General features: G+C 50.1%; 1 protein-coding gene and 1 long non-coding RNA gene across 6 annotated transcripts in view; one reads left to right on the top strand and one right to left on the bottom strand.

Moving 5' to 3' along the window:
* The window catches only part of LOC138159368 (uncharacterized), a 29,741-nt gene extending 26,475 nt beyond the window's left edge, over window positions 1-3,266 (bottom strand). Inside the window, exons 1-2 of the long non-coding RNA XR_011167878.1 lie at window positions 3,132-3,266; window positions 385-448 (exon numbers count right to left, since the gene is read on the bottom strand). This is a non-coding gene — a long non-coding RNA (uncharacterized lncRNA). The remainder of the gene's footprint in view (window positions 1-384; window positions 449-3,131) is intronic.
* CARHSP1 (calcium regulated heat stable protein 1) overlaps window positions 2,973-6,692 on the top strand; it is a 23,244-nt gene continuing 19,524 nt past the window's right edge. For 2 of the 5 annotated variants that reach the window (XM_069085595.1, XM_069085635.1), the window contains exon 1: window positions 2,973-3,054. The gene's annotated coding sequence lies outside the window, so the exon portion shown is untranslated. Of the gene's footprint in view, window positions 3,055-3,092; window positions 3,203-6,692 lie in introns of those variants that run through there. The other 3 variants (XM_069085604.1, XM_069085619.1, XM_069085612.1) reach the window with 3 other exon arrangements.

The raw sequence follows: 6,692 nt of genomic DNA, 5'->3' as shown, positions 1-6,692 counted from the left end.
CAGTACTCTTTGATCCAGTGACATTAAGCCTTGCCACTTCTATTTATTTCCAGACTCTGGTCATTCTCTCTGGCTGTCTCACCAAGCCTGGAATGCTATCCCTCCCCTTTGCCATCTCCTGACTCGTCTGGCTTCATTTGAGCCCCATACAAAATCCCCCCTTCTATAAGAAATCTTTCCTGATGCTTCTTAATGCTCGTGCCTTCCCTCTGTCGATTCTCTTCATTTATCCTGTATACGTAGTTTGTGCAAAGTCATTTGCCTGTTGTCTCATATCTCAGCCTGTGAGGTCCTTGAAAGCTTTTATCTTCTTTGTATCCCACGTGCTGAACACAGTTCCTGGTATACAGTAGGCACTTGGTAAATGCTTATTGACTCACTGACCTTAGAAGTACTAGATGCCCAAGCAAACCAGTTCCAAGTCACAGCAATATTGTTTCTGTCTGTTCTAGAAAGAGAGAAGAGAAATGTGATGGGTGTCAGCCCTGAAAGAATTACAATTACAATTACAATTACATCAGTGGTTTTTAAAAATAACACAGAGGAAACAGGAAGGAATATTCATTCCTCAGGTGGATACTGTTTGGTCCTGCCAGCATCTGCCTTTTCCTAGCCTTTGTTGCTCCCACATGTCACTTCTGTTTGGGCGCTATTCTTACCCTGGGATAGCCACCTTGTCCTAACTGGCCCTTTGATGATTCTTTTCCTGAGGGTTGTTGGGGCAAGAAGTGAGAGGTTAGGTTTCCCAACACTATCTGCACAGGCAAGGACCTAAGGTCAGGTGTGATCTGTGCTTTTTCTCTTCATCCACCTGAGTGCCGCAGCCTGGGATAGGAGGAAGCACTGAGCTGGGATCCAGAGGACCTGGGTCCTGGTTCTGTCACTGATTGTCTGTGTAACCAAGGGCAAGGGCAAGGGCATAAGCATTTATTGAGTGAGTGCCTACTATGTATCAAGCACTGTGCTAAGCAATTTGCAAGCATCTCATTTGATCCTTACACCAACCCTCCAAGGTAGGCACTGTTATCTCCATTTTACAGTTGAGGAAACTGAGGCAGAGGTTAAGTGATTGCCCAGGGCATCTGAAGTTGGATTTGAACTCAGGTCTTCCTGACTCTCAGCTCTAGCACTCTCCACTGTGCCATATAGCAAGGTATTTTAACTTCTTTGGGCCTCAGTTTCCAGAACAGCAAAATGAGTGGGATGGACTGTATGTTATAGAAGGTCTCCATTTAGTTCTAATACTCTGGAGCTCCTTCCTTGCTTTCCCTCCCTGCCTCTTACAGTGGATAGAGGTTGGGCTTGAAATGAGGAAGCAGGTTCAAAATCTGCCTTTATGACATATATTAACTGTGAAATCCTAGGTAAGTCACAGAACCTCTCAGTGCTCCCATGTCTAGACAACTCTACGATAATAAGTCGGGGGGAAGATGCACTGATAGAGACAGTTTATGCTCTCTGGAGTTCCTTATACAATGAACTCAGAGGTCCAGTTCCTATCCCCTTATATATCGTCCCACTAAGAGGAACCCCCTCTCCCAGGTGTGCCTTCAGGCAGAAGACTCCCCACCGGTTACTTCCCACAGAACGAAATCCAGTTTTGTTCCTCTGTTCTGTCTAGTGGCCCAACCTAAAGCTGAATTTACAATTTACAAGGACACTCCAAAAGGGATGGGGAATGAATCATCGCTGGTAAAATATCAGGTCTCCCAGGGATGAGGGGCCGGTTTCTGAGTTAGGACCTCCCCTGGTCTGTGTCATGAAATCATCGGCTAACTCAACTCAGTAAGCCACCAACGTGGCTGCTGCTTTTAAAGCTGGTTTCACCCCACCTTTCCAGGCTTATTACACATTACTCCCCTTTGGGTATCTACACTGATGAAATGATGATGTGTCAAGGAGTCCTGGGGACCTTAGGCTTGCACAGGATGAACCAGGACAAACCAGGATCATCAGGGTCCCAAAGAGGATCTTGAAATGCCTTGCCCTTTGTGGCTCTCCCGGGATCCAAGAGCCAGGATCACTGTCAACTTCTCCTCCATTAGGTCATCCACTACATGCTACCTCCAGGTGAGGAAATCAAACACTCCCATCACAGTAGGGATTAAGATACGTATACATGGTCCTTTTTGATTTCCTCTTCTCAGCAAGGGGGTAACTAAGCTGCCACTTGCCTAAGATGTCAATAGCATTAGCAGGCCCGGCTCCGCCCCACCCCACCCCACCCCACCCCAGCTCTTCTTGCTCACTCTGGGTCACCGGTTTTCCGCTCTAACCAGTCCTTAGCTAGCCTGATCCTACTAGCTCAGGGCGGGGGCGGGGACAGAACTGCCCAAAGTCTGGGCTACTTAATCACTCAATCTCCGGGCGCCGAAGTCTCGCATTAGACCCTTAGAACCATCCCTGCGCTGCCCAGCGCTCTCCGTCTAGGAGGGGGTGGGAAAGGGCGGATCTGGCTTCGTAGAGGCACAACAAAGCAAGGGCCGGCTTGCTGGTGTCAGAAAGGACTTTGAGATCCCAGGGAGGGAAAGAGAGATTGGTTCTTGGAGTGGCGGGATGGGTGGGACACAAGGACGGTTCTTTCTTGGCGTTGCCACCCGCACAGGGGTGCAGGGCGGGCACCGTAGTCATCCAGCTGGAACAAACTCTCCGCCTCCTCGCCTCATCCTGTCCCCCTCCCTCCCCCCACCTCCCCAGTAATCTCTGCCCCTCCCTCTCATCCGGTCTTCAGGCCCCTCGTGTCCAGTCCTGGGTACCTCTAGTGCACTATGCGGGCGGGAGAAAGATGGGGGCCAATCGGGGTGTTACTATCATAAGTTCAATTTAGAGCCCCACCCTGGGTAGGAGGAGCAGGAGCCAGAGCAAGGAATTACTTGATAAGATATGATTATGGGGAAAATAACGCGGCCCCGCCCCCTTGGTAGACCCCGCCCAATACCCCCAGACCCCGCCCACCCCAAGCCTTCCCTCCTCTCGCCCTCCCGCCCCGCCCCCTGACCACCACTGGCTGTGTCTGTGTGGAGCTGTTTGCACCCCCAGGAGCCACAGCCTCAGGTAAAGAGCAGGGCGGGGGGGGGGGGGGGGGGGAGGGAGGGGGGGGGGGGGGGGTCGAATTGTCGGAGGAGTGTTACCTCTCTTCGTGAGGCTGAGCCCTTTGGGCTTTCTGGAACATCCTCTTGACTAAGGACTGGGGAGCAGACAGGTTGTGCGGCGTCGGGGTTTCCACTCCAGAGGAGAGGACCCTTCTCCGGGAATCCTCTCCAGCCCCTGCTTGGGGCGGAGCCCCCTTCGTCTTCTCTGGCGGGGCCCAGGTTCTTGGGTTCTGGGGTACTGAAGGGTAGGCCCCAAGAGGGTGGTGGTTTGGGCAGAGTTGAGTGCACCAAGGAGTTGGGAGCTGAAGAAGAGACGGGGAACCTCTCTTGGGAGGGGGAGGTTTACCTGAGCCCACAGACGGGTCTGTGATGGGCACTCGAGTTTCTTCCTTTCCACTAATCATTCTACTCCCTTTTGACCCTAAGCTAACCTTCCCTCCTTATTTTCTAGTTTTTTGGGGGTGAGCAGGGGTCAGAAGAGGGCTGTTAGAATTTGTACCCGCCTGTCTGCCCACTCCCCGTAGAGGGGCAGAGTGCGGGTTGGGGGGGGGGCGGGGGAAGAGAATGTTTCACTCTTTTCGGCTTCATATTTGTTTCGGGTTAAACCCTACACAGATGGTTTGGGAGTTTTGAGCCTAGGCCAAAATGGTGTTTTGTTGGCCTTAGGGGTGGAAGGGGATTAACCACTAGAGAATAGTTAGGTGGAGAGTTTTTCTCCCTCCCTCTTTCAGGAAGGGCCTTGGAAGATCTAGTTATTCACAAGCAGAAAATCGCGCCGGTTCAAGTCAGATAGATATTCAGCAGAACTTTCTTCCTTTCGGAATTGGAAAGCACTGGGGTTCCTTTCCTAGGGAGACTGCGTAATTTCCTTGGCTATTGCTTCTTGAGACCTGGGTAGAATTCACTTCCGTGATCCCCTCCCCCACTCGTGCCATGCGTGGAGTGACCCTTATGCCGGGGTCAGAGAGGACTTTAAGATTCCAGAGAGGGAAAGAGGGATTCGAATTTGTGTAGTCACTTTCTGAGGAACCAGGTTTCCTTGGATGAGAGCCAGTTAGAAGGGCCAGACGGTCCAGCTGCTCCAGATGTGCAGGCCAACTGTTGAACTTTCCAGATGGGGTCTCAATATGGCAGAAATCTGTGTGTGTGTGTGTGTGTGTGTGTGTGTGTGTGTGAGAGAGAGAGAGAGAGAGAGACAGAGAGAGAGAGAGAGAGAGAGAGAGAGAGAGAGAGAGAGAAGCGAGTATCAGCAAACATCTGTGAGAGAAGAAGCAGCGGGAATGGGAAAGTGAGTGGGAGGGGGCAGGCAGGGGATAGGGGAGAAAGGAGTGTGGGGCCCAGAAGAGGAGTTGGAGATTAGAGACCTGATCAAAGGAATGCTCGTAGCTGCCCCAGCAGTCCTTCAGTGGTTCCTAGCCCTGGTTGGGGACAGCTTGAATTGGATGATTGAAACAGAATTATTTCATGAAAAACACACAGAATGGTCATATTTGGTGTGGGTGGTAGAGGGGACCAGTTGGAGGGGGTGGGGGTGGAATCAACCAAGCAGCCAGTGATCAGAATCAGAATTTCTACTGAAGAAAGAACCCAAGCAGAGAGCCAACATCCCAAATTGCAGGCTCTTGGGGGAGGGATGGACCTACTGGTGACTCATTAAATCTCCTAAAGATACTTCCCCATTCATTCATTAAGTTTCTTTTTGAAGTACTAGCTGTGTGTGAGGAAGAGATCCCTCCCTTCTACTTGTGTAAGAGGGTAAGAAAGAGTTGTGGGAAGAAGGGGCCAGCAAATTCCCAAGATTCACTGTGATTTTTGCATTCCAAAAATATCACCTTCAATGTCCACCGTCCTACTTATAAGCATTTCATTCCTTTGGGTTGACCACTGCCCATTTCAGCTTCTCCAACCACCAGTGTGGTAACTACAATCCCCTTATTGTGAATGAGTTTAGGAGAAGGATGGGAGGCTGTGAATGACATACATTCAATTAACAAGCATTCATAAAGGCCCATTATGTGCTAGGTACTTTGCTAGGCACCAGAGATGATGAAAAGACAGAAATGAAACATTCCCTGCCAACCAGGATGTTATAGTCTATGGGTGGAGGCATATACATGTATAAGCAAATATAACATTTATAGAAGGTAAAGGGGAGGGGGCACTAGCAGCTGGGGGTGTCAGGTGTAGGAGGCGGCATGTGAACTGAACTTTGAAAGAGACTAGGTGCAAGGGTGGGGAATCTGTGGCCTTCTAGGTCCTTGGGTACTGCTTTTTGATTGAGTCCAAGTTTTACAGAACAAATCCTTTAATTAAGGGGGGTTTGTTCTGTGAAGCTTGGATTCAGTCAGAGGGCCACACCTGAGGACCTAACATGTGGCCAGGTTCCTCACCCCTGGACTTTCATTCTAGAGGCAGAGGTGATCTAGAGATAGAATGTCTTCTACTAGGGACCAGTAGGTGGGTTTTTCTAGTCTCAGTGTAAACTGAGTGAAGCAGAGTAATATGTAATAAGCTTTCAAAGATAGGTTGGGGGCAGATTGTGAAGGGCTTCATGCCAGACGACAGAGAAGTTAGTATTTGATCTGAGAGGAAATAGGGAGCCCTGGAGTCTCTGGAGCTTTTTGAGCCAGGGAATGACATGGTCATACCTGAGCTTCAGGAATTTCATTGTGGTGGTGGAGTGGGGGATGCCCTAGTCAGGGGAGAGACCCCCAAGGACTATTGCAATCAGTAGGAACTTCAATTCTGCCTCCTGTCTGCCTTTTCTGAAACAGGAAAATACTGCTGGACTGGACTGGAGGGTTCTGAGAGAGGGCCTGTTGACTCCTCCTCTAGCTGTGACCAGTAGTGCCTGGGGCTGGGGATTCAGGAATGTTGGGGAGGAAGGGGAGGAGGGGAATGGGGAGGCCTAGACCAGGAGGAGGATGCTTGGTTTTTTTCCATTATCAACCGTCTGCCCTAGGATTCCCTTTGCCTAACCATGCTTAGTCAATTTGGGCCCATTTAGAGGTGATTTAGGCTTTCAGCTCCCCACCCCCTGCCTTTCTGGGAGAGGAGTATATGAGTTCTCTTCTGCTCCCCAGCTCTGGCCCCTGGCTTAGAAAACTCTGGTCAGAGGGTGATGAAAAGTGTAATTTTTCCTCTCCCTTCTTCAGCCCCTTCAATATGTGTTGGCATTGGCTACATTTTCTGTACAGATCTGCTTCCAGTTTCCCACATCTCCTTTCCCTCCCTCCACTCCCTAGAATCTCAGCTTTCCCTTCCCTGAGAACGAGGAACAATGGATGGAAATCTGTGCTTGAAGTAGATGATACTTTGTTACTCTGTCTTCCCTTTTCCAAAGCAGCCCCCTCATTCCTGCCTCCCACTGTTGAGGTTGTTTTCCAAGTGCCTTGCAGAGAGGGCCTTCATTTACTCAGAATGTCTTTAGAAAGTATTGGCTTATTGTTTTCATGAAGGGGCTCATTTGTGTGTGTGTGTATGTATGTATGTGTGTGTCTGGGGGGGTACTCAATTAGCTGGAGGTGTCAGGAAAGGCCTGTGTGGAAGAAAGGGGGGAGAAAGAGGGAGGGAGAGAGAGAGAGAGAGAGAGAGAGAGAG

Source organism: Petaurus breviceps, unplaced genomic scaffold, assembly GCF_028583685.1.
Source record: "Petaurus breviceps papuanus isolate PSGF00001 unplaced genomic scaffold, PetGlider_PUasm1.0 118, whole genome shotgun sequence".
Taxonomy (NCBI): domain Eukaryota; kingdom Metazoa; phylum Chordata; class Mammalia; order Diprotodontia; family Petauridae; genus Petaurus; species Petaurus breviceps.
The sequence above is the reverse complement of the archived record's forward strand: the minus strand, read 5'-3'. Positions and strand labels throughout refer to the sequence as shown.